The following is a 6,986-nucleotide window of genomic DNA, read 5'->3' on the forward strand; positions in this document are numbered from 1 at the left end:
TAGATGAATTGTCCCATCATTTCAGTGCCAAGAACTGGGGTAATTTTAGTCATGCCACTGTTTAGTTTTTTCAAAGCCAAAGAGAGTGGCTAGATAGACTAGCCAGTGGACTAGCTAGATAGCCCTGGGGTGGTGGTGGAAGGTCATGCATCACCAGGAGCTCATGGGAGCTGGAGAACAGGCCTGCGGAGAGCCGGAGCCCCTGGAAGGCGGGTCTTCCCTCAGAAGCATGCGCAGCAGGGGATCATCTTTCCCACTGCTCTGCAGATTTCATGATTGGCCCACGTATTCCAGATTCTGTGTGTAAATGTAGGTTCACAAATAATTACAAGGCTGTAACCCAGGCCCATGTTTCTTCGATAGTTTTGTGCTCCATCTGCTTTCACTCTCCTCAAATTTGGGCTTAAATGGTGTCCTAAGGGAAACTTTGCATCCAAAATGGTAACTGATTTTATGGAATTCTGTTATTATCCAACACTACTGAGGGATGCCACTCAGAGCTTTATTTCGGGAACATAAAACCTTTAGGCAGCTTTATACAATGAAAGGAAAGAATGACAGATCTGTGGGGATGAAACACTTTTCCTGATCCATGTGATTATATTAGAATGCTCTACCTGGATATATTGATTTGTCTTTGAGGGTGCTTTGTGTCACATAAATCTCATAGAAATATCTTAAGGACTTGCCCCAGAAGGCCACTGCCTCCTTCTTAGCAAAGGGAAGCGAAGCTGGGGAGTCATTTGTCAAAGTTTCAAGCAGAAAGGTCCATTTATGAACTGACATTGGATGGTTTGCTCTTCAGACATTCATGGGATTTTAAAACAAAGATGCATTTTATGATTAACCTCCACATACACAGGCAAAGTGCTATATTTGTCTCGTCTGACTTACTTCAGCAACTTGAATTTAAAAAAAAAAATCACCTTCAAGGAGAATCATATTTATATCTCAAAAATTTGGCTTCTCCACACCATTGTTCACAGCAATTTCTTTTCTCTACGTTTAATAGCAAAGTGATCATTTGTTTTGGAGATGCATTCACACTGTAGCAGTTTGGCCATCCATGAAAAAGGACATTTCTAGCTGTGTTTTTCTGTTTGTTTCTCCCCTGCTGCTTCAGGACAGGGCAAATGATCTGTTGTGGCTTCTAGCTAGATGCCCCACCCACCCAAGCACCTCTTGAATTCAGAGGGGCTTTAGAAAAGTGATGGAGCATGGAGGCTGCACCCCTGCTCTGCTGCTGGAGGCGGGGCCTGCCCAGAAGAGGCTGCTCAGGGAGCCTGCCCAGGAGGCTTGGTTTCCTTCCCCGCTTCCTTCTTCCTTCTCTGCTTCACCAGGACATGAGCAGCTGCTCCTCCACTATGTCCCTCTGCCACACCCTGTTCTTGGATCCAGATGACCAGAGACTAAACATGAGGCCAAATAACCTCTCCTTAGCTTGCTGCCGCCCACTATTCTGCCTGCACAATGAACCAAGCGATTCAGACATGGTTTTAAAACAGTTGTGGGGCCAGCCAAATAGCTCAGCGGATTAAAGCACCTGCAAGCAGGTATAGGGGTCGAGGGTTCGAGCCCTGGGCCTGCCGTGCCAGCTCCAACCCCAGGGTGCACTGAGATGGCAATTGAGACTAGGCGTGTTGGCACGCGCCTGTAATCCCAGCTCTGGGGAGGCTGTAAACAGGTGGATCACTATGAGTCTGATCTAGTAGTGAGACCCTGAACACCCTGTAGACCCTTCCCCCCACCCCCCCAAAAAAGGATTGTAAATGAACTGAAAAATGCTGACGAGAAGATTCTCTTTCTGTATGTTGGACACATAGCTTCAATTTCCTAATTTCTAAAAGCTTAATGAATGTGGTATTGGCATAGGTTAAGATTCTCTGTCTTTTCAATTGGGTAATCTTGAGAAAGTGATTGACTTAAACATTTACTCGTGGGCTGGTGAGATTGCTCAGTGGTCTAAAGCACCTGCTTAGAACAAGCTTAGCAAACCCCAGGGACCACGGTTCAATCCCCCAGCACCACATGCCAGCCAGCCCGCCCCCTGGTGGGCTGAGCTGGCCACACACACACACACACACACACACACATAAATAAAATTAAAAAAATATAAACATTTACTCGTTTCCTCGTGTAAAACAATTTTGTGATGTCCATACTCTTTGGCAGGCAGAATCAGTGAACGGGAATTGTGCGTATTATTTGGGGGCACTGACTGTGAGGCAGTCTGGGTTGGTAAATCTCTCAGTTGCCCCAAAGCTGCTGAGGTCGTGACTTAAACCCTTGCACCCATTCGCTGATGTGTGAAGCAGGCATAATAACGAGGAGCCTCTCGGTGGTGGCTGATACGCTGTGTCAACCTGAGCCGTCAAAAGCTTGGCTGGGTGCGCTTGGTGATCCCGCGCCCTGTGGTGGGAAGGGCCCTCCCCAGAGGGACTCCGCACTTCTAGGGCCCGCAAAGGGGCTGAGGAGGGCTCCTGAGCGCCACCTTCTCCGACGAGCTAGGTCATCGCAGCTGTGCCACTTTCTCGTGGGAGCTCCGGTCCCTGCAGCCAGCGTGGAAGGAAGACAGAGGCTGGCTAGAAGCTGCCGCTGCGGCCCTTCCCTCTGCTCTTGGCTGCTTTCTGTTGCCACGAAGGGCTGCTCTCTGCCACGTGCCACTGCCAAGCACAGACTGAGACCGCCACAAACGAAATAAGCCTTTCCTTCCTTGATTTCCGGTGTCCACTATTTAATCCCAGCAACCAGAGAAGAGTAACTGAGACATTCTCTCATATGGTTATTTTGAAAATGAAATGAGATAAAATAATTTATGAACAAACGTTCTACACATTTATAAATGTGACACCATCACCACCATCCCCATGTAAACAGCAAATAGCCACGCGCCGGCTTCAGTGTTTCACCTCCGCGATTTAATGTGTAAGACGCATTCAAAGAAAAAGTAGAATGCATAAAATGCAACCTCTGCTCTGGACAAGGTGGTTTATGGTTTAGACTATTTTTTTTTTATAGTTTAAAAAAAATTTTGTTTGTGTGCGCGGCCAGCTCAGTCCACCAGGGGGCGGGGCTGGCTGGCATGTGGTGCTGGGGGATTGAACCGCGGTCCCTGTGCTTTGCTAAGCTTGTTCTAAGTAGGTGCTTTAGACCACTGAGCCATCTCACCAGCCCTGGTTTAGACTATTTGAAGGATATATCTTTTGAATATCTATATTGATATGCATGTATACATATCATATTATATATACTTAAATATAAAACACAGTTTATAATTGGTTAAAATTTCACATTTTAAATAATGAGAAATGTATTTACCAAGATTTTATATTATAATCGCACTTCCATTTCTCATGCAAAACCTTTTTCTAAATAAAGAAAATATTTAGTCACAAGTAGAAAATTGGAGTGAGAATTAATAATCTCCCTTAGGAACTGATTTTAAGGTTTAAACTGTCCTTTTATGAACACTGCATTAAGAACTCTTAAATCCTTCTTATAATGTCTTCATATTTAAGCTTCAGTGGAGGAAGAGAGGTGCTCACCAGTCTCTCACTTATTTAAAAATATTCCTGGATTTAAAAGTATTAAGGTTTTTGCTTGGAGATGACAGCATAAAGATAACCATTCTAAGCGCTGCTCTTTAATCAGCTGAAACAACACAAATGTTAACCAAAGAGTCCATCTTTAATGAAACCAGGAGACATATGCAACTAGCTGTGCACAATTACTGCTAAATATAGGGACACTGGGTCCAGTTCCAGACAATGCCAAAAGGGGATTCACACTGGAAGGCCACACGTACAGGACCGTGCTCATAGCTCAGAGTTCTCCAGTAGTCAGCCACAGAGCTCCAAAGGGCGATTCCAGTTACGTCGTACTGGGAGCCGTGAATTCCACACCTTATACCGAGGCACTGCAGACCCAATGGGACTGGGCGGAGGGAGCTCACCGACTCAGCAGGCAACATGCTGGAAGCCTATGTTGAGAATAACCATGCTGTTATTAGTAACACTGACGGTAACGATGGCCAAGGTTTGTTGGATGCATACAGTGCGGTAGGCACTGATTTAAATGGCTTACACGTGCCAATTTAGGTAGTTCTTGGAGTGGCCCTGCAGTGGAGACACTGCTATTATCTCAGTTTTGCTAGTGGGTTACAGGGCCCGGATTCCAAAGCTGGGTTTGTTCTCTTAAATTCCGAATGCTGTTATGTTTTTACTGCATGCATGGAGTTGGCTTTGATCCGTGAGTTAATGCTGGTAGAGGAGAATAAAAATGATTTCCAAGTCACCACTCAGAGAACTTGAGTCTATGAGGCTTCACTGTGAACCAACAAGACCTTCTGCTTAATCCAGAGGCCTTCTGCTTAATCTGTGAGCAGGCTGATTTTGGTCCAAAGGCAAGGCAGGGCTGATGAACATCAGAGGAGGTAGTCACGCTCCTGTGCACTTGGCATTTTCTCTCCCATTCTTTACTGCTAGTTAGCTTTCCACGACTGTAACAAATACACGAGATTTGTTAATCATGCTGTGGTTGATTCAAACACTTGATTCAAACACTTTCTCATACAGAGCAGAATTAATAGGTACCCTTCAGAAAATCTCAAAGGCAAAATCAAAAAATCATTACCAGAAAAGAAGATTTGATTCTGTGACTTGAAGGTGTGCATTATGTCTTCATGTTTCAGGATAATTGATAGTGATAAAGTGTCTCGGTGTCGAGACTAAGGGACTTGATGTGGCCCTAGGAGTTAGGACAGTACCTGTCACATAGTAGACATTCCATTAGTTCCTGTTGATGAAGGGAGTAAAACCGAGCCAGGAAATACTGTGCCTAAATTAAGGAAAAACCAATTTGGCATTACATTTCATAGCAACAGGGCTAGAAAGTGTTACGGATCATTATAAAGTCTCAGGGAAATAAATGCTCTGAGATTTTCATACTCAGTTAAATGTCATTCAAGTGTGTAGAAAACTGATTATTTTGAAACACAAAAGAACCCAGGAAATGTGACACACATTAGCTTTTGAGGGGCAGGGAAAAAACCTACTCCATTATGGAATCTACCTTGCGAAGAGATAAATGGTAAAAAAAAATAAGGAGCTCAGAAATAGGAAACGAGACTATCTAAATGAGTACTGAAACAATTTAGATATAATGCCAAGACTGAAAGAGCGGGAATTATGGCCTTGGAAGAGAATGTGGAGGGGTATAAATTGTAACAGAAGTCCTAGAAATATGATCTCAATACAGTAGAAGGTTGGACGGAAGTGGAGCCGGGAGGAAGAGCACTTTGCCTAATTTCATCTTACATCCTTATGGAGCTTGGCAAACTGTAATGTTGTTAACCCAAGCAAGGAAGGTTAAAGTACGTGATTTTAATGCATGAAGATAACATCAAAATGATTTATAATAACAATACAACCAACCACGTCAGTATATGGAGAGGCATGTGAATTTGGGAGAATAGGTACTCCTGATAGTTTCCTCCTCCTTCTTTATGAAAGCTTACAGACAATGTTTAAGGTAGATGAAACATTTTAATATACTTTAAATGTATTACTCGGAAATAAAAAAAAACTAAAACTGAAAATTTATTTTTTTATTTTTATTTTTTTAAAGAGAATTATGCTTTTATTCCTTGTTTTGCCAATCAGGCAGGCTGAATAGTTTGCTGTTTGGTGATCAGTCAAAGAGACCAAATCCCATGTCCTCATCTGACTCCTCCAATTCTTCCTCGGTTTGCACCTTGGCTGGGGCAGCTGCAGCAGCAGGAGCAGCAGTGGTGGCTGTGGCGACATGAGCAGCAGCCACAAATGCAGATGGACCAGCTAAGAAGGCCTTGACCTTTTCAGCAAGTGGGAAGGTGTAATCAGTCTCTACAGACAAAGCCAGGACCCGCTTGTACCCATTGATGATAGAATGGGGCACTGATGCAACAGTTGGGTAACCAATCTGCAGACAGACACTGGCAACATTGCGGACACCCTCCAGAAAGCGAGAATGCAGAGTTTCCTCTGTAATGTCAAGGACTTCTGGGTTGTAAATGCTTCCATTGTCAAACACTTGCTGAATGATGAGCCCAAAGGAGAAGGGGGAGATGTTCAATATGTTCAGGAGGGTTGCCTCGCTGGCTCCCACTTTGTCCCTAGTCTTAATCAGCTGTACATCACTAAGGATTTCAGTGGTGCCCCTGGAGATTTTAGTGGTGATGCCCAGAGGCTGGAAGAAGGATGTCTTCTTGGGCCCCAGACCAGTGTTCTGGGCAGGCACGGTGACTTCGCATGGTGCAATGGCACCTGCACAGGCAGCAGCAGGCACTTTATTGGCCAGCAGCATATCCCTGATCTCAGTGAGGTCCTCCTTGGTGAACACAAAGCCCATATTCCCCTGGATATGAGGCAACAGTTTCTCTAGAGCTGGGTTGTTTTCTGGACATCCTCGCGCATCATGGTATTCTTGCCCATCAGCACCACATCCTTCCCTCAGAGGGACATTTAGATTTGCTGCATCTGCTTGGAGCCCACATTGTCTGCTCCCACAATGAAGCATTTTGGATAATCATCCAAAAGTTGGACGATCTGTAGGAAGTAGTTAGATTTCCAGGTCGCCCTGTCTTCCCTGGGCATCATGGTGGTGCGTCAGAGATTGCCACGGAAGGTTTAAAGACAATGTCACTTTCACGAGGATACTGGAAAGACCTGAAAATTTATTATAAACATAAAATAACACACACAAAAAAAAACAGAGAATATGCAGACAAATAGTGAGGTTAAGCTTAACGGCCTAAGTTGTTTGATAATAACAATAAGCTTGTCTTCTGGATGGTTAACAACCTAAGTTTGCAGACCAAAATTAGAGAAAAAGGAGGGCTACAAGGAAAGCCAACATTTTGGCCCTAGCCTTCTAAGGTCAATTAAGACTCAGGACATATGAGAACTTGTACTGTAACACCATGTAACTCGGTAGTGTCCCAAATTTTC

The 6,986-nt window shown here is 44.2% G+C and overlaps 1 pseudogene; it reads right to left on the reverse strand.

The window, feature by feature from the left end:
- Positions 1–5,688: 5,688 nt before the first annotated feature.
- LOC101560541 lies at positions 5,689–6,632 on the reverse strand (annotated as a pseudogene).
- Between the last annotated feature and the right edge of the window lie 354 nt (positions 6,633–6,986).

This window comes from Octodon degus, unplaced genomic scaffold, assembly GCF_000260255.1.
Source record: "Octodon degus isolate 3935 unplaced genomic scaffold, OctDeg1.0 scaffold00149, whole genome shotgun sequence".
NCBI lineage: Eukaryota > Metazoa > Chordata > Mammalia > Rodentia > Octodontidae > Octodon > Octodon degus.